The sequence below is a fragment of the Aythya fuligula genome, chromosome 3 (genome assembly GCF_009819795.1).
Source record: "Aythya fuligula isolate bAytFul2 chromosome 3, bAytFul2.pri, whole genome shotgun sequence".
Taxonomy (NCBI): domain Eukaryota; kingdom Metazoa; phylum Chordata; class Aves; order Anseriformes; family Anatidae; genus Aythya; species Aythya fuligula.
The window spans coordinates 61862577-61881722 of NC_045561.1; the positions used below are offsets into that span (position 1 = coordinate 61862577).

The 19146-nt window shown below is 44.8% G+C and overlaps 1 protein-coding gene across 5 annotated transcripts in view; it reads right to left on the reverse strand.

Annotated features, from left to right (window-relative positions):
• BACH2 (BTB domain and CNC homolog 2) overlaps positions 1 to 19146 on the reverse strand; it is a 184010-nt gene that overhangs the window by 135979 nt on the left and 28885 nt on the right. For 4 of the 5 annotated variants that reach the window (XM_032184055.1, XM_032184051.1, XM_032184052.1 and 1 more), the window contains exon 2: positions 7044 to 7130. The gene's annotated coding sequence lies outside the window, so the exon portion shown is untranslated. Of the gene's footprint in view, positions 1 to 7043; positions 7131 to 15052; positions 15136 to 19146 lie in introns of those variants that run through there. The other variant, XM_032184054.1, reaches the window with a different exon arrangement.

Consider the following 19146-nt stretch of genomic DNA (forward strand, 5'->3'; position numbering starts at 1 on the left):
TCACAGTTAATGGGATTTGGCCACAACCAGAAACAGCTACGTTTCAGAATACATTATGAACACTCTTGCACTTCCCCATTGCACCAGTTCATTGCTGGATGAGAAAAATCTGTGTATATTTAATGTCTTAAAAAGCTCCACGGAAATTTAGATTAAGGCATGATTAGAAAAATCTTGCCTCATCTCTGGTTTGCCCTGGAGATGCACACATTAAATAGAGGAACATCATAGAATCATTAAGGCCGGAAGAGACCTCCAAAACCATCTGGTCCAACCACCCCCCTACCACCGATGTCACCCACTGAACCATGTCCCTAAGCACCACGTCCAACCTTTCCTTAAACACCCCAAGGGACGGTGACACCACCACCTCCCTGGGCAACCCGTTCCAACACCTGACTGCTCTTTCTGAGGAGAAATGTCTCCTCATTTCCAAGGTGAACTTGCCAGCACTACACCAGTTTCCGTGATTTTCTGTAGGGAGAACCTGTCAGTCCAGAGATTTATTTAAGGTAGATGCATGCTTGTAAATGCCATAAATGAACATTGAGATATGAGGAGGTCACTGCCCCACTCATCTTAGAAATCACCTCTCATCAGCCCGCTGATCCCTCCACAGAGGATTAGAAAGTTTGCTCAAGTTTTCTGTGGGAGGGAATTGCTATTTGATCCGTTCTAGGGGTATAATTGGAGCTCAAAGTACAGGGTTACCTTGCTCACAGGGAGAGCAGCTCTCCTTGGCACAACTTCAGATTGAGGAAGGTTATACAATTACGGCACAGAATAAGGTCTTTGGAAGGAAATGAAGTTCTCTCAAGCCTGAAGGAAAGAAAGAAAAACTGCCTCTCTTCTGAAATAACAAGTACTTTGGTGTGCCTTGGCAGGGTGAATTCCAGGAACCAGCTACGAGTTGCGCCACTTTGCAAAGAGCAATTAGGTCAAACCTCAGAGCAGGACCCACATCCCTTGCTGCTCTGGGTAGTGAGGCACCAAGGATCCTGCTCATCCTCTGACCTGGATGGATGTGGTGGCAGCCCTTCCTAATCCCAGTTAGGACCTAGCTTTGGAGATAGGAAACAAGTCTGTCTCTTATAGGTAAGAGAGCAGTTACAGCTCTCAGCTTTGGAGGCTTTCTGTATTCAGCTGCTGTCGGAAAAGACAGCAATAAAGAAAATAACATAGAATCCCTGGGTGGAAATAACATGAGAAACAGAAGAGACAATCTAACGCAAGTGGCTGTAGGTGGGAGGCGAACAGTGCGGGCAGAAAATAACTTGGAGAGAGACTGCCGCAACAGCCGATTCTTTAAGACCCAACACACACCTGCCAACGAATTTACCTTCTGAAGTGCTAGCACTGGCAGCTCAACTCTGAGAAGAGAACTGGTTGCAATGAAAGAAAAATTACTTGAGATGCCCTCTACCTGATGCACACTGCGCAAACTGAAGCCAAGTGTGGGACATGATATAACACGTAAGCACTCCAAATGAATCCTTCCTTGGATCCCAAAGGAGGCAGCGCCACGGTACGTGCAACAAGGGAAGATACCAGCAGCAGAGAAATTCCTGGTCTAATCGTGAGATAGAGGAAGCAACAGTATGACCAGAAGAATGGAAGCGATATGAGAAGCGAGATAAAAGAATCATGGAGCTGATAGCATCTTACAGACAACACAATTTTTAGAAGAAAGAGGGGAAGTTGAACAGCTGTGAAAGAGAGGGAAGGAAGAGTAAGGCTGATTTTCCTGATAGTCAGGTCATGAACAGTTCCCAGAACCTGTCTAGTCTGGCTGGATGTCCGATATCAGAAGCAAAAAAACATGTGGCAACCTCAGAGCATTGACAGGAGAAGATATTGAGGAACAGGGTACTAAAAAAACAACCTACAAGTCTTCTAAGTGCAATAAATAGAGATGAAGTTATAGACCTTTCAACGAACAATGAATCTGAAAAGTCAACAATCTCTCCATAATTTTGTCTGTTAACTCAGACAAAATCTTAAAAACAAAACAAAAAAAACCTTTTGGTTTTTCACAACCTTCGTTTCTGTTGGATGTCTTACTGTCACTGGTACAAGTTTGACTTTATAAAGTGGGAATTTAACAGGAATTGCAGCTCTGTGTAAGCTATGAGAACTGTTGCTCACAGCAAGAGAAGATGTAGGATAATGAAGTATTTTGGGAAGGGGGGAAAAGAACATTACAGAAACTACGTAAACAGAATAACTAACAATGCTGTCCTTCTCTGGGACCTTCTGGAGGATCTCAGCTCAATATACAGCCATTCCTCATTATGTGGCCATGGCTTATCACACAGCCCGGGTCTGCAATCTGACCGCACATCTATGCCTTACACTCTTATCCCCTTGCTGCTTTTCATCCCAGACCTCAGCTGAGGGGCAAGGACCCTGTTGTGGGTTTGTGTGGCAGCCAGTGTGGGACCCAGACAGGACTCAGGGTGCTGCCAAGTGCTCCTTCTCCATAATTAACGAGGGAGGCTGATAAAGAGACAGAAGACAAAGGGTTTCCTCCAAGCGAGAAAACTTTAAGCAGAAAGCCAGTCTAGCCGAGAAGGCTCTCCCCACGCCAAACGTGCTCAATGGCACATCGCAGCACAGGGAGCAGGCTGTCAAATCCAGTGTTCTTTCAGACAAAAGTGAGGAAAAAAAAAAGAAGAAAAAAAGAAGTGGGAGGAGAAAAAGGGAAGAAAAGGTCAAGCAGACCAGGGCAGGCTGCAAGCAAACAATCCCCTCCCAAAAGGAAAGCACCTTGACGGACGCCACTGTGCAGCCTGCAGAAGATGCTGCTCTGTGGGAGAGAGGGTCAAGTTAAAATACAAAACCACACACTTGCACAGTCCTACGAATTTCTTCACTGCAGCTAAGATTTAAGAAGAAGCTTTGTGTTAAAGTTGTTTTTTGCAAGTTATTGCATATTACTGCATGTTTGCTCTACCAATTTCCCATTGCAGTTTCTGCTCCCAGTAGAAGTCATCATCAGAACAATACACTGGCACTTAGGTACTGCCTTGTTAAGAAATCTAGAGTAACTGGAAGTCATATTAATAATATTTAAATGCAGTACATGCCTATTTAAAGTTTGAATACATATCATTAGAAAACGGCATAAATTAACCCAACCTAATTCCCTGGGATGCATGAAGATCTAAACAACCCTAAGCCTGATGTTCTCTTTTACCACCCACTTGAATAAACAAAACAAACCAAAACACGCTGGGGTTAGTTTAGGTTGCAAACGGCAACAAGATCCGCATTCAGTCCCTGGGCCTAAAAGCAGTTTACTCCCCAGTGCAGCGCAGATCGTGCCACAGCCCCCTGCTGCGGCCATGCACCATGCCAGGAGGCAGCCTGCCCGCTGTGCCCCCCCCCCAGCACCACAAAATGTCCCTGGGCAGGCCAGGGGACACGCACTGGTGCTGTCACCAGGTCCCCTGGCAGGGCCAGCGCCTGTGGTAGCAGGGGGCAAACTGTTTTTCCAGCAACCCCCCCGCTGGGAGCCCCCCGATCCTGCAGCCCAGTGCTGTCAACAGCGTGCCCTTTGTTGTGTGCGCGCACGGCTTGCTGGTTGTTTTGGGTCTTGGTTGTTTTATTTCAAGGAGAATTCGAGTTTTAAATGAGTAATCTGTTTTCGAGTGATTTCTCCACGCTGGCTCCACCCTGCACTGTAAACTAGACATTACCTTATACAAGAATGAATCCGCTGCATTCCTCCGTCTCGCTGCCGTGCAGCACATTTCCTACCCTCGCAGCCCAACCAACAGCAGCACACGCTCCCCCACCCCTTCCCCCTCTGTCGTTTTCTTTTTCTTTCCCTTTTTTTTTTTTTTTTTTTTTTTCTTCACCGCCTCACTGTGTTTTTGTGTAAATGATCTCACATGACTCAACAAATCCATCTGCCTGGAGCAGGCCGAGTTTGGAGCCTTCCCAGGAGGGAGGAGAAGAATTGCTTTGTGGAAAGGACCTGGAGCTTTGCCCTTTCTCTGGCTCAAATTACCCGCCTGTCAGGCCTGACGGATTTGGCTAAAAATAAAAGGAAGCGGGCCGTGAAAAGGAGATGAATGAGCTCAGCAGTTCCTTAGATAACATGGGCCCGGTGTTGCCCAAAGCTCCCGGCGCAGGAACTTCAAATGCCGGGCATGTAAGCGCAGGGCCGCAGCCGAGGTGAACTTGGCCGCTGCGGGGAGAAAAGCAAAACCCAACCGTACGCCGCTGGAAATAACTGGATTAAAGGCACGCACGCAGAACAGGAAAGCTGCCTGCTGTAGGTTTTAGGCTTGTAAAATGCCAGATTTACGGCGTTTCCACGGTGAGCAGGGTCTGGGGGCTGCGGTGGGGGGACGCGGCGGAGCCACGTATGATGTCAGCCTGCCGGCCGCGCCAGCGCCGCGCGGAAAGTCATCTGCGCGGATGCGTGCCCAGCGCCCGCAGTGGGTATTAAGCACTTAGTTTGGCAATGTAATGACACACTGTAACAATCTGTAATGCGAGGCAGTCAGCAAAGCCCTGGCTCTGCGAGCTATTCCTCCTAACCATTAACCATATGTTTGGCTCCGCCGCCACCCGAGCGAGCGGGTGTTCCAGCGCACCATCTGGTTTCTATCCACACAGGCAACTGCAAAGCACACAGCATTTCCCCCCGGAGCCGCATGTTCCTCCCGGCTGCCCCTCTCCCTCCTCCCTCTCCACCAGGCCCCCTGCTCCCCATCTTCCTCCTTCGCCCATCTCAATGTCAGCCTCACCTCCCGCCATGCCACCCTGGCCCTGGTGCTCGAAACCACACATGGCCCCATCAAAAATGCATCCGAAGAGTGGAGACAGCACAGTGTATGGCCCTACGTGTGTCCCAAGCACACACGCTGGGATGGCATCGCCCAGCGTTGACGCCTGATGCGCATGTTACAAAATGGCGCACCCCAGAGCTGCCATGGCGCTCATCACATCTCGCATGCACACACCGCTCAGTTTGGGCGACATCGACACCAACCCAACACTGCAGGTGGACATCAAGTATGAGCCCATTGAGTGGAGGACATTAGCAACCTGTCTCTTGCCCTGAAATGGGGCTTTCTAGGCCCGTCTGGTTTCAGTCCCCCAGCCCACCAAATCCAGAAAAAAAAAAAGAAAAAATGAAAAAAAAAAAAGAAAGAGGAATGGAATGAGAAAGAACTGAAGAAAAAGGAATGAAAATATTTACTTTCCCTCTGGTAACTAAACAAGCTTTTTCTCTAACTATAAAAAAGCTTTCAAGTGTTGTGTTTTAGAGGACCTTGTACCATATGTTTGCTTTATGATTCTATGAATTCTAACTACTATTTATGTTTTTAAAGCACTTCCATCCTTCTGTTTATTTCTGAAGTCACCTATGGGAGATCAGCAGTAATTTTCCTCCCAGGTTGGCCAATTTAAGATTAATCATGACCTAATGCAAGCATTCAGGGATGCAAGCAATAGGATATTCAGCAAAACCCACACTTGCTCCTTTAAAATAAGTTTATACTCTGCAATGAGTCACACATACAGTGTTTATCCAAGTAACCAGTGCTACAAGAGAAAAAAAGTCCATTACATTTGCGAACACATACACATCGCAGCTGTAAGCACACAACTGCTTACGCCAGGACTCATTTCTATGACTGGATATTGATTTTTCAATAATGTGTCATTATACTGATGTTGATACAGCAACTATCTTCCTGGAGTATGCAATTTAATATTAAAAAGAAGCTGGCTCGAGGAAATATCAAATCCACACCCATTCACATACTATTTAAATGTCTTGGTCACAAATACGGCAACGCAAAGCTTCAATTGCATTTCTTTCCCACCTAGCACCTAACGAAGAAAAAGGAATCATCAGTTAAAAATAGTTCAGTATAAGGCAACCAGCTCTGCTGACCTGCTCCTTGATAAAATAGTGCAGCACTTCTTCAGTTTGTGCTGAAAACTAAAAGCCTACATCGACACAGATGCATGGTTTTCCATCTCCTCATACCTGTGAGAAATCAGTGCATGAAAGAGCCACTGTAAACCCTTATCCTGGAATCAAATACACATGGGGAAAACCCTTCTGCTTGTGAAAAGCCTGATGACTTCACCAGGACTGCCTAAGAAGTGTGAGAGTAGGATCCGCTTGGATGCTTTCCTGCTGAGCCTACTGTAGGGAACCTGCTTTTAGCAGGGGTTTGGACTCGATCTCCAGAGGTTCCTTCCAACCTCTATGATTTCTGTGATTTTCTGATCTGGCACCACTCATGAACGCCATTGCAATTAGCACTGTAAATGCCCCCCTCTCCAGCTTCCCCTGTCCCTCAGGAAAATAATTACATGATTAAAAACAGAAGATGCATTTTAGCCAGCAACTTACATTTTTGATAAAACCAGGTCTGAACATATCAGTAGCATTATTTAAACATCACACATTGGGATTCCTACAATTCTTCAACAAGAAATTGTCTTCATTCACACAAAATAAATAGTGGTAGTCCTCTACAGCAATGATCTAGGCATGGGTCCTTCAGCAGGTAATGATCTGCTCTGATCCCGAAACCTTTTAAAATGGGGAATTCAAAGGAGATAGTCATAGATTCAACATTTTACAGTCTGAAGGGACAGATAATCATTTGACCTTCTTCCATAAAAACAGGCCTGGAGCTTCCCTTCTACTTCCACGCAGTTGTGAGTGGCTGAATAAGAGCCTCTCTCTCAGGGTAAAAAACAAAACAAAACAAAACAAAACAAAACAAAGCAAAACACTAACACAGAAAACTAAAAAGAACAAGCTCAGTTTTAACAGCCTGACATAATGAAGGAATATGCCCCAGCAACACTGTCCTATTCACCAATCACCCTTGCTGCCAGAACACTCGCACCCGCTTGCGTGGTCGGAATTAATTTAGGAGCGGGCCACCGGGTCTCGCTATACCTTGTCACCTTCCTGTGCCGTTCAGTCTCTGACAAAGGGCCACTGTCAACCTGAAATCTAGCCAGTTTTTAAAGCATAATAAAAAGTGGTGTCACATTATTACCTGAATCCACCGAGTCCTCCAGCCAACAATGATGTTTCTGCAATCACATTTTCCTGTTTTTAAAAACTTCTCTCTTGCCTCATCGCTCTGTGTGAAAACCAACACAAAAGAGAAAATTGATTAACTGCAGAAGATCATCTATTATTTGTATTAAAGCAGTTAGACTTCCCAGCAGACATTTAGGTCTTTTTTTTTTTTTTTTTTTTTTTTTTCCTGCTGAGTGTCATGAAGATATTAAACAAGAAAAAGTCCTTTCTCCAAAATTCCTCATTGACCGACCAGCAGCAGAGAGCAGCTTGGAGGGGGCAGCCTAGAAAGGATAGCAGATTGCTTGCAGAACTGTGCAAGGGAACTCAGCTCCCTGAGCCTGAATCCTGCACCCCAGGATGAAAGCCCAGCAGATACTCAGTACCACCAAAAGCAGACATATGGGGGAAGAGGGAGCTGCTTCTACATTTCTTTCAGTTTCAGCAGTAAATACATGCCACTAATAACCACAGCAGCAAAGTAAAAATACTACTTGCAAAATTACATCAACAGTAAATTACTTAACTGTACAGTTTCCCTGAACTGTGCACCTACAACATTATCTAGGTAGTGACTTGGCTTAAAATTCTCAAAAGGGTCTTTTTGTGCCTGTGCTTGCTCCCTGCTTCACAGATTACTAGCTTTATGTTTCAGCGTCAAACCCTCCCACCAATACACCGATGAACCGTAATGGACACTTAAGAAATTTCCATGCTTAAACAAGGGAGAAAAAAGGCCATATGGTAGAAACCCAAATCAAGATACAGCCTCATAAAAAAACTACCGGCCTCTCTGAGTCGCCTGAAGACACATCATACGTGAAGAAAAAATGCGACTGGATTTTCGGTGCTGGAAATGCCATTAACGTCAATATTTCATCGCTTTCTCTGAAAGCAAACAAAACAAATGCCTTCACTTCAGGAAATGCAACTCAACCATCTGCACTTGATCCCTTGCCTACCTCCACAAGGACAAATGAAGTAGATGCAGCCACACAGCACAGGCAGGATACAGTTGTGATACCCCTCCTGCCATATCGGGGGGCTCAAGTGTTTGGCATATTCTGTCCATGGGCGACATGGATGTCTGCCAGAGAGAGCTTTGTTGCAAGGTTTTGGTCACAGCGGTCCGATTGAGCCATTTCAAAAAAAAACAAAACACAGTGTCTGGAAAAACTCAACACTTTCTGGCAACCGCTGCAACAGAGATTTTAACCCTGGGACTAGCACTGAGAGGAACTGGGCTTTTCCATGGAAAGTGAACTTTAGTGTCCACAACAAAAATCTGACTGAATCTGGCCAATTTGCAAGCTTTCCAAAAAACAAAAGAAAGCAAAAAACAAAGCAAACAAACAAAAAAAGGAACAACCACAAGTGTGAAAAGATTTGCAACTTCCCTAGCGAGGTCAGGGCTGACCCCTGTGCTCGCTCCAGGTGACCTCCCTGCCACGGCCCCGGCAGCCTGGAGCCACTGAAGCTAAAGGCAGAGCAGCCAAAAGCTGGGCCAGGGGAAGGAGGAGAAAAATACACCAGAGCAAGAAACTTCACTGGACAGGGATGGGAAATTGGAGATTGGATGGGGAGAGAGCGACGAGCTGGTTAGGTGCAGAGGGCTGCAGGATGTCATGCGGTGGCTATGAATCCTGTTTGCGTCGATACAATGCCAGCTGATGCCATTAGCCACTCGTGTTTGCTTCTTGTGGTTTTTCTTTGGTGTAGCAAAGGTAGGTTGTGAGAAGAAACACTGATGGGTGGAAGCATTGGAAAGAAGTGTTATGGGTTGCTGCTGCTTGCAGCATCTCCCTTCGTGCATCCTTTGCCGTGCTCGGTGCACTGGACATACCTGAGCCGTGCATCAGTGCCATGGTATAAAAGCACAGGAAAATGCTGGCATTTGCTGGGGCTGAATGTGGCAGCCACCCCTCAGCTCCCTGCTGTCCCTCTGCCTGCTTGGGCAGATGAGCTGAGCCCCAGAGAGCTGCCACGTGGCCGCAGTGCAGGGCACTCGAGTCATCTCAACCCAGCATCTGCCAAGTGGCCGCTAATGGCGAGCTCCTAACCAACCTGAAACCCTGGCTTCTCTCAAGTAAAACTAAAGAACTCTCACAGCAAAAGCAAAAGTGAAGTGTATTTCCAGTATGTGAAATATTATGTGGCACTCAGACTTCTCCGTGGCCAGGCTGTGAGATCCTCAAGATCCTTTGTCCTCTATTTTAGCTCTTCCCGTAAAAAAAAAAATAGCAGCAACGCTTCCCAAGCCATTTGTCAAACCCTCGAGCGTGACAGCGATAAACGGGAAAGTTGGTGAGGAAATTACTAACTCCTTCAGTAGGACTGGAGTGGTGTGCAATAAATAAAGCCAGGGGCCAAAGGCGGAACAGCAGGAAGAAGCCACGATGCTGAAGAGCTCGCTCACTATGCGCCGAGAGCTCCGCGTTCAGCAAAGAGAGAGGGACGTGATCACAAAGTCACAGGCTGACCGTGCGTTCCCGAGGCACACACCAGGGCTGCGCAAATCATTTTTATATCTGGGTGATTCACACCGTGACCTTACTTGTAATATTTCCATGTGTTTGTGTATGAAAATAAAATGCACAGCAGATAGCTGAAGTGGCCCTAGATATTATGCTGGGTTAGGCATTCACAGCCTGTAGCTCTACAGTCAACCCAATGCACAATGCAGGAGGACGGTTCTTAAATGTAAATAATTCAGGGCTTGAATTCTTTAAGGTAAATAATTTAGGGCTCTAATGAACTTGCCGACTGCAAACAGGGAGCTGCACTGCTCGGAGCCCTCCGAACTGCCCTACATGCAATCCTCGGGAGTGCAGAGCAGACACCGTCAGCAAACACATGCCTCAAATATTCCTGGCTGTAGCAACAAGGGCTCGCTCGCTCTCAAACAAAAGGAATCTCGGCTGGGAAAAGGCGGCTATGCAGATCGGTTCCCGTGCTCTGTAGTGTGTCTGCGAGCTGGAGAAAAGGAGGTGCGATTTAAGAACCATCACTCGGGCAAACAGTGAGGTGGCCTGCGAAGCCATGTAATTGGCCCATGCTACTATCGTACTGAAGCGTCAAAAAAGCCCTTCAAGGATAGCCAACATAGCAGTTTGGTCTAGAGGTACTAAAAACACAGGTGACTATGGGTGAGGCTGTAAGCTCACTGCTATATATGATATTCATTAGGTTAAAGATACCAGACAAACCCCCAACTCCTCCTCACTCCACAGCTTCTCTTCCCCGTCCTCATACAAAATTGGCTGTCGCCAACTGCTTTTGTCAACACCCGGGAATTTCTGTGCATTCATACAGCAAAAAAGCATTTCAGGTGGGCAAACTCCATCAACAATCTATGGGACCAGTCCTCACCAACTCTTAAATCACCAGCAAGTCCCAGCCTTCATCCACTACTACCAAGGACTCATTCACCAACAGCAACTATTCCTGAGAGAAACCCTATTAAAATGGGGAAATGGCAAATTGTCAGTTATGCAATAACTATTGTTGCTACAGCAACTTTTGGGGATTTTTTTTTTCACATGTGCAGAAAACAGCACGTAAATAAGACCCTACAGTTCCCTCACACCCTCTGACGAGAAAGGCATGAAACAAAACATGGAGCAAGACCCCTGCGGGCCACCTCGCCAAGACAGGAGCGCGGCAGGGCAACCTCCCAGCAGAGCAGCCATCGGGGCTGCTTCTGTTCTCACTCCGTACCCAAAGGAGATGCGATCTCGGCGCCAGCAGAGATCTGGGTCACCCCGCCGTAGATGAGGAAGCTGGAGTTATCCCAGCACGATCTTCGAGGTAGCGTTCCCAAAAGGGGAAGCAAATCTGCGGCGAGGTTGCCTCCGATGAGATCCTGGGTGTGAAACGAAAACAACCCCTGGCGGTTTCTTTGCTCCCTGGCGATATCATCCGACTGAAAAACACACTGCACGATGTAAACCACTTTGCAAGAAGAGTTTGTTGTAAATACTCGAGTTGCAGCCTCTGAAGAGCTGGGAAGTGCAGCTCAGCTGCCAAAGTCTACCTCCTGAATGCCAGGCTGGAAGTACTTGTTGGCCTATCCCCTGCTTCAACAATGAAAACCCAGACACGGAACAAGAAAGCAAGCATGAATGACAATGAGTTATTAGTTTTTAAGCCTATGATATTCGTGAACAATAGCTGTGCTGAGCCTCTACGCAATCTGGTAGTTGATACCTATCCAGGAACAGAACTGAAAACCAAAACAGCCTTCAAATCTCTGCTAACTGAAGTTTCTGTGATCTGTAATCTTTATGCCATTTCCTTGTTTATGTCTCATGATACCGGAGTTCAGCTTTTGGAGCAACACAACTGAAGAACCTAGAAAGTGAAATGTGATATTATTTACGAAATCAGAGAGCCCGCCGCTAGCAAGAATTCGTACACACACACACGTCCAAATCCTGCTCCTCAGTCAAACACCCACTCTTGAAATCCTGTACCAACCAGATCAGCAAATGTGCACATGCTTGCACTCTTGCAGAAACAATAGTCTCTTTCAGTCCATACAATCTTCTAAAGAAACAGGCTGAAACGTCATGGGAAAAGTTAGGAAATATCTGCAGAAAACAGTTCACAAGATGAAAGGCAGAACGAGGCTTTTAAATTGTACGAAGCACATGACATGGAGGAGAAATTCAGCTTCGCCACCTATCCTCTCCTCCAAAAGGCCTTTTTGTTTTTTTTAATTTTTGCAAAACGTTCAGGATGGAAAAGGGGCCTGACAGCCCTTTAGAAAATAACAAACTCCAGAGGTGGGATGGCTCCCTTGTAACAGGAGCGCTTCAGGCAGCACTCAGCTTGCAGAGCTGCACAGATCTCGCTGTTGATACCCGCTCCCCTCACATCTCCCACTGACGTCAGGAGTTTTCAGCCCTTTTTGCAGGCAGGATGAGAGGCAGGATGAGTCCTCCTGCCCCAAGCACACGGCTCGCCTCCCGTCACTCCCACCCTGCGCTGCTCTGCCGCTGCAGAGGGCACAGCTCTGCTTTTTAATTAATCCGGCACAAGTTTTGAGCTGCCGCGGGGCTAAGGAACATGACAGTATGTTTTCTGTCTTTAAACGCCAGGGCAGGAGAGCCTACAGAGAGGAAAGGAAAACTCCCTGCCATAAGGGTGGGGAATTGAGGACCGACAAGAAGCTGCAGTGGTGCCACTCCTGACCCCTCCAAATTTCACCTCCAGAAGACTCAAATATAAGAAAGTGAAGCAGCAGGGAACTGGGGCACAGCAGCTGGCTGTCAGTAGCTATGGTTGGGAACATCCCTCACAAGTCACCGTGGAGCCGCACCATCCAGCCTGTACTCCACGCCGCAGGTCCCAAAAAAGCTACCACAACAAAACTTCCCCCACTGCCAGAAGCAGCGCTCCCTGAGATTTAAAACAAATCCAGCTCTACAAATCCTGGTTTCTCCTCTGAAAAGGAAGCGGTCGCTCCCATATCGCAGCCCATTTTCTATGCATGCACTCACACCGCCCATTATATTTTAATCATCTGGCATGCATCTTCCTATGGGATCGCTCACGTTAAGGAAAACACCGACTCATATTCTGCAAAAACACCACGACAGGGTAATAGCAGCGACTGTGGCTTGAACCTTTGCCTTGCGTGGAGCAGACAGTGTAACTGCTGCCTTTCCCAGCCCTCACACCCGTCCCCTAAACTTGCTCTCACTCTCTGCAGGATTTAAGCAATTAATCTAAAACCGACTGTACATATTTTTCGAGCCGTAGGAGTAAATCAAAGTATTATTTGATGCATCTGATTATACAGACACCATATGAGAATGTGAGAGCTGATCAGACAAGCATACAAGTTGCTTTTTCGTTTCACAGCTCCTAGAGTCAAAGAGGGTGTGCAGGACCCTGATATATACCAGATGTTTTAAAGTAAGGTGGAAAAACTGGTGCGGACACATTTGTCCATGGTGAAAGCTTCCTGACAGCTACCAACTGGCTGTGCCTTAGCGCGCAGCCTAGCTTTGCCTATGAAAGATTAAAAGCCTAATGGAACGGGAATAGTCACAGCTTTTATGCAGACATATAATCCTGCTCTCAATCCTGCTCGGTTTTCCCGAAAATAAATTTGACAGCTCTGTCTGTATGATGCGAGAAATCCTCAAAACAGAGCCCATTTCATTAACTATATTCTTGGGACTATTTAAGACAAATGGATTATTTTAAAGAAGCAAGTTTGGGCTGGAGCTCATCTGTGGTTTTACCAAGTTCCACACTGAACCAAGGAAATGAAAGCATTTTTTCACTTGTTTTTATAGCATGTCTTGAGTCAGTTTCATTCAGGTTTTATTTTTTTTTTTCAGAATTTGTGTTTGGATTAAGAAAAAAGCAGCTTTCACCTCAGCTCACAGAGCCCTCAGTCACTGCCTTCCCTGTAGTACAAGAACATATGAAGACGTCAACTCTCTGTCTTGAAAAGCCAATTTTCATCTTGTCATTACAATACTGGAGATTGGAGATTGTTTGCTTTTCTTAAAATAAAAAAAAGGCCAAAGTTATCATAAAGAAAAAAAAAATTAAGAACAGTGCTGTTTCTCAGGAACAGGAATATGCATGTATCTGTTACTGTGGTCCCTTGGGTGAAGCTCAACGCAGAGAGCTGAAGTCTTTCCATGGCCTCTGGATGAACTCTAGAGAGTTCAAAATATTGCAAAAGGTGGACACTGATGTCCCTGACATCGGGGCATGTGGGTGCATGAAGGGAGGACGCCTGCATTAGCCACACAGCCCCGTCTGATAGCATACACCCACGGGAGCTTTCAGACCCTGCAGCGATAGGAACTGTATAAAGAGGAGCAAGACTTTGGTAACGATCCTGTTCATGACACTTTAGCTCCTATTTCCATAAGCCATGCTGGTTCAAAGAACACCACGGGATGCGCGTGAAAGGAAAAGGAGCATCCTGGGCCAGGGACAAGTACATCCACACTCCGGAGGAGCAAGCCGAGAGCTCGTGTCTCGCACGTCTCCCACATCCATCCTGAAGCAAGTTCTTCACTGAGCGTTGACTCACTTCTTTTTCTACATAGCATTTTCAATCATAAAAGGAAAATTTGGAGATTTAACTGGGGCACGAAAGGTGACAGGACATGTAGCTCACAATCCAGTTGACTAGTATTTATATCTTTTTATTTTAAGCATTTACTTGTGCACACCCTTCTTTCAGCCAGTCTCAAGATCTGCACCGACATTAGGCATTCCTGCATGGGACCGTGAAAAATAATCCTTTGCCATTAAGCACACGCTTTCTTCCTTACTGCTCTGGGAGAACACCAACCCATGGACCTCATGTCTTCCAAGTACCACCTCCTGCCTCCTACGAGTCCTTCAGTCACTGGTCCAGCTGCACCTCCCTTCCCTTTGAGCCATCAGTTAAGACTGCTGGGTCTGATCTCCACGTCCCTGGCTATCAGTGTCTTCAAGGACAAATGTTTGGATGCTATTAGCCCTATGAGAAAACATGCATTTAGTCCATACGCAAGGGCTCCTGAAACACAGCTGTTAGGCACAAATCTCAGTTTCTGAAATTTTCCTTTTGTTGCCTCATGATCTTCACTACATCCCAGTAGAAACCGGAGTCCCCACAGGTGTAGTCTTCATGCTTCCAGCTGCATCTAACGCTGGCTAGTCAACCAGATGCAAGATGTTGCACCGACCTGACGTTTCACTTCAAAGTCTCAACAATTTTCTCTTACTTCTAGGACTAGGTGCTTGTGGTTTGGATTACCACTGGGGAAATAGAAACTCACAGCCAACACCTGAGATTGCTTCCCAACTCTGCTGGGCTGCCCTCAAAAGAAAAACAACCAGAAGAAGACGTAGACAAGAAATGGCTTAAATCAGACACCAAGAAAATACTCTGTACTAAGCAAAGAATTAAGTGAAATTAATTGAAATAAAGGCTGCCCCCCCCAAAAAAAAAAAAAAAAAAATTACCTTTTTAATCTTAAGAGCAAGCTCTCTAAGAAATAGCTCTGACCAAGAAGTCCTGGCCACTGAATTTAATCATGCAGGCACTGACTTCATGCCATTGTTATCTTCCAGCCAGCCCATTCCAGCTAAGATGTCTTTAATATTTCCAGCAGAATCCATAGACTGAAACTCCATTTTTTAAGTATAGTCATGCAAGGAAAAAGAAACAACTCACCAATGAAGAACAAAAATACCAGATCAATGTGCACACAGTCCTAGAAATATAACTCTAATCTGTCACTTGTGAAGGAATCTCTCAAAGAAATGTTTATGTTAAAATTTAAAGTTATGTTCAACATTAATCTTAAGGAATTTTACAATAGAACATACCAATTTAAAAAGGATTCTATAGTTTTAATGAATTCCTAGAACCCATAGACGGGAATTAAATGGGGGTGGGGGGGACCCACAGTGTTGGCTAGACATATTTCAATATTTGTTACCATAGAAACAAGCCAGCAGATTTAGGTTTTGGAGTTATCCTTGCTATAAAATATTAAACTTCTTACAGTTTTTGCATATGTATATTATGGCAAGAACACTGTCAATCCTGATAAAACCCAAAGCATCTTAATTATTTAACAGGGTTTTAGTGTGTGTTTTTTTTTTTTTTTTAAGAATATCTTTTTTTTTTTTGAATATCTTTTTTTTTTTTTTTTTTTCCTTAATAGACTGTATTTTAAAATCTTCCAGTACTTCCAGAATACCAGAGACACTTCTGGTTGACAGAATAATATACAGAAGATGCACAGGGAATAAGGACTTATTTTACTATGATGCTGTGGAGAAGTTGTAGATAAAAGTAACAGAATTGTATTCTAATAAAGAAGATTCAAGAATAATGATAAAAATTATACCAATTAGCAACTCCGATAATTTTACTAGCTAAAAATACATTAAATGTTATATTCCATTTGAAAAACAGTTCATACTTCAAGTTTTTTTCATTTATTTTTAAGCCCAACCAATAGAGAAATGCTAACATGCGGAATTTAAGTGATCGAGATAACATCTTGACACTTCAACGATATCGAGCACTTCTGGCAGATGCCTGTGAAACGAAACACATGCATTGTCCTTTCATGCTTCAAAAGAGTATCAACAGTTTTATTCATTTCAGAGTCCCCGGCACGCGAAAGATCAGCAAATTCACAACAAAAGGGGGGACAGATGTTTGCTCGAGCATGCTCCTTCAAAGGGGAAGGAGAAAACCTGTGTTCAGACAGTTCAGGTGGTGCTGCGGACTGACAGCTCAGCCTGCTGCCCCGATGACTCCTGACTGCCACGAGTTTGGCCGTGAGCTCAGAAGACCAACACTCATGCAAGCCCGAGCTCAGAGCCGCTGGGACTGGATGTGCATGGGTGACACTGACCCTGATTTTGCAGCCAGAAGCGGTTCCATGTAGCAGCTCTCACTTTCGGTTTGGATTTGAGAAAATCTGTTTACTGGAGGCTCGACACGAGGCTTCCACATGAGGAAAAAAAATGAAAAACATGCGAGTAAAAGCCATAAACCACACAGTTGTTTCAATACTATATTCCTGCACTGAAGGGAACCAGGAAAAACACCAACAGAAGCAAAGCAAACCAGAACAAAGAAGAAAGCTGAGCGAGACTGAAACACCCTCTTCTTCCAAGAATTAAACAATGGTTTTTATGAAGTGTAAAGATAAGCAGTGGGACTACCATTTCCTAATGCTTCTGAGGTCAGCCCTCTCGCACAGGTTCTCAAATAGCCAATTAAATGTATGCAGTGCTCATTAAGCTTTTCTACTCAAGTGCACACCATCATCTTAAAAAAGCCCAATAGCTTAAGCCTCTTAAAAAAATGGAAAAACTTATTCTTGAAGGGTTGCAAGACAACCCCTTTAACTAATGGAAAATCTTCAACACTTAGAGGAAAATGGTAAAACATCTTAATTTCAAATGAGTAAGAATTTAAATGTCACTTCCTGCATGTTACATTGATTTGAAGAACCTTGCATTTTTGTTTTCTTTGGTGTGGTTAACGGTGGAATCTTTTTAGAATACATTTCTATGGTATTTACTGTTGCATGTTTATGTTCTGCAACTGTTTTGCATAATTTTGAATACAAGAAAAGCAGAAAGAGATTTTTCTTCTGTGAAGAAAGAGAGAGATCTAAAAAGAAGCAGACGACTGGAGCTTTCAAAGAAAGAAAGACTGGAAAAAAACTATCCCAACACTCAAGGGAAAAACGCTCAATTTCCTTTCCCTGACAGCTGCAGCGAGGTACAATGAATTTATTTTATCTGAGCAGTTACGTACACATGTTAAATGCAGAGCAGCGTTATGTACTATAGCGAATTTACCAACACGGGTCCACAAAGGGCACCACTATCAACGTGCAGTTGAGAGGTGGGAAGTTCTTCAGATGTCTGAGCAAGTCCTGGAATGACAGGAGATGCATGCAGCAGATGCTGTCAAAGAGATGGCATGTAATACATCCATGCAAATGCAGACCTGCGGACCCCCCTGGATGCTGGACCCCTCTTATAGGCTCTCTGGGCCAGCTTTGTTACTTAGTGAATGGTACCACAAGACTCATTTTCCATTCCTATCGCAGGTATCAACAATACACATCCCCCCTCAGCATTCTCACAGAGTGTTTTTAACTCAGGGTTTGGTCTGAAGAATCACTTAAGAAACACAATGCAGCTTTTATAAAGTTTTCTGTAGAATTAATATATAAAAGTAAAATAAAGCAGCAACGATTATACATATGCATTGTAGGTATATCTTGGAACAAAGGAGCTATCATTCAATCAGATCGCTCATCTGATAGATACCTCTCCGGTGCTTTGTCAAAAAACAAGAAACGCATGCACAGAGTGATGGCTTTTAAATCATTTGACAAGAGCCTCGCTGACTTGAGTGACAGCTTGCACCACTGGTGCAGATGGCTTTGGTTGCCCTCCTGTGATGACAGGCTTGTTCCTAACCAGCTCCAACTCCGGATCCCAAAAATGAGGGGCAGGCAGCAAACCCCTTGCATCGGTGGTTCTGAGCATGAGGATGGTGCACTCCAGTTTTGGTTAACACCTGAGCATGAGTGTGCCTCTTGAATTCTCAGGGCTCTAGTTGGTCTCCTTGAAATGTATGCTTTAGGAAATACATGGGGAGGATAAAAACATTCTGCTTCTCTGTCTCGTGACACAGGCAGAAGATTAATCTAAACCAAATAAAAATTCAGTGTGCATAAAAGAAAATACTTTCTACACAACATGCAAATTACCCACTAGTAACACATTCCACTTTCTATCACAGAGGCCAAGAGTTCGGTTGGCTTCAAAAAGGGCCTGGATGAGAGTTTCCTACCTCAGCAAAATTTTGGAAGAGAACATAAAACATTTCACGCTTCACCCACTGATTAAGGGAGAGAGCTGAGACCATCACAGACTGTAAGGATGTTGTATTTGCCCTTCAAGGTGGGGCAGGAATACTGCTTTTTCCTCTGGAGCATCTCATTGCTGGTCACCAAAATAAAGACACAAAATTGTGGTATGTGGGCAGGAATCTGAACGGCATAGCAATACGTACAACTTTTCTATTATTGGAAGATTAAAATGCAAGAGAGTTGATGAATGGGAAGAATTAAATATAGAAGGAAAAAATAAGCAAAAATGATTAATTGCTAGGAAATGGAACTGCTGATTTATGGAAGAGAAAATTAGCAAGATTTAGGAAACGGGAGAGAATAAGCAGTGCCCGAGCTGCAGGGCTGGACCATCTGGAGTGCAGGAGGCACGGCAGCGCAGCATGCGCACCCCAAAGCTCAGCTCTCCGCTTCCCCTCCTCGTGGCCCCTGTGTGTGCAGAGGCTGGAAATCACTGGCTTTAAAACAACAAGCTGCAACCAGTTGTAAATAATATCCTATAATCTAAAACAAAAGAAACTGGTCTCTTCGCTCAGTGGAACACTTCTATGTGGTCTCTCAGTAGGCTGGTAGTGTCATGCTCATATCCTGGTACTGCAGAGTTTTTCAGAAATTTCTAAAAATGTTGGCTGTTTTCATTTATTTTAAGAAGTGATAAACAGG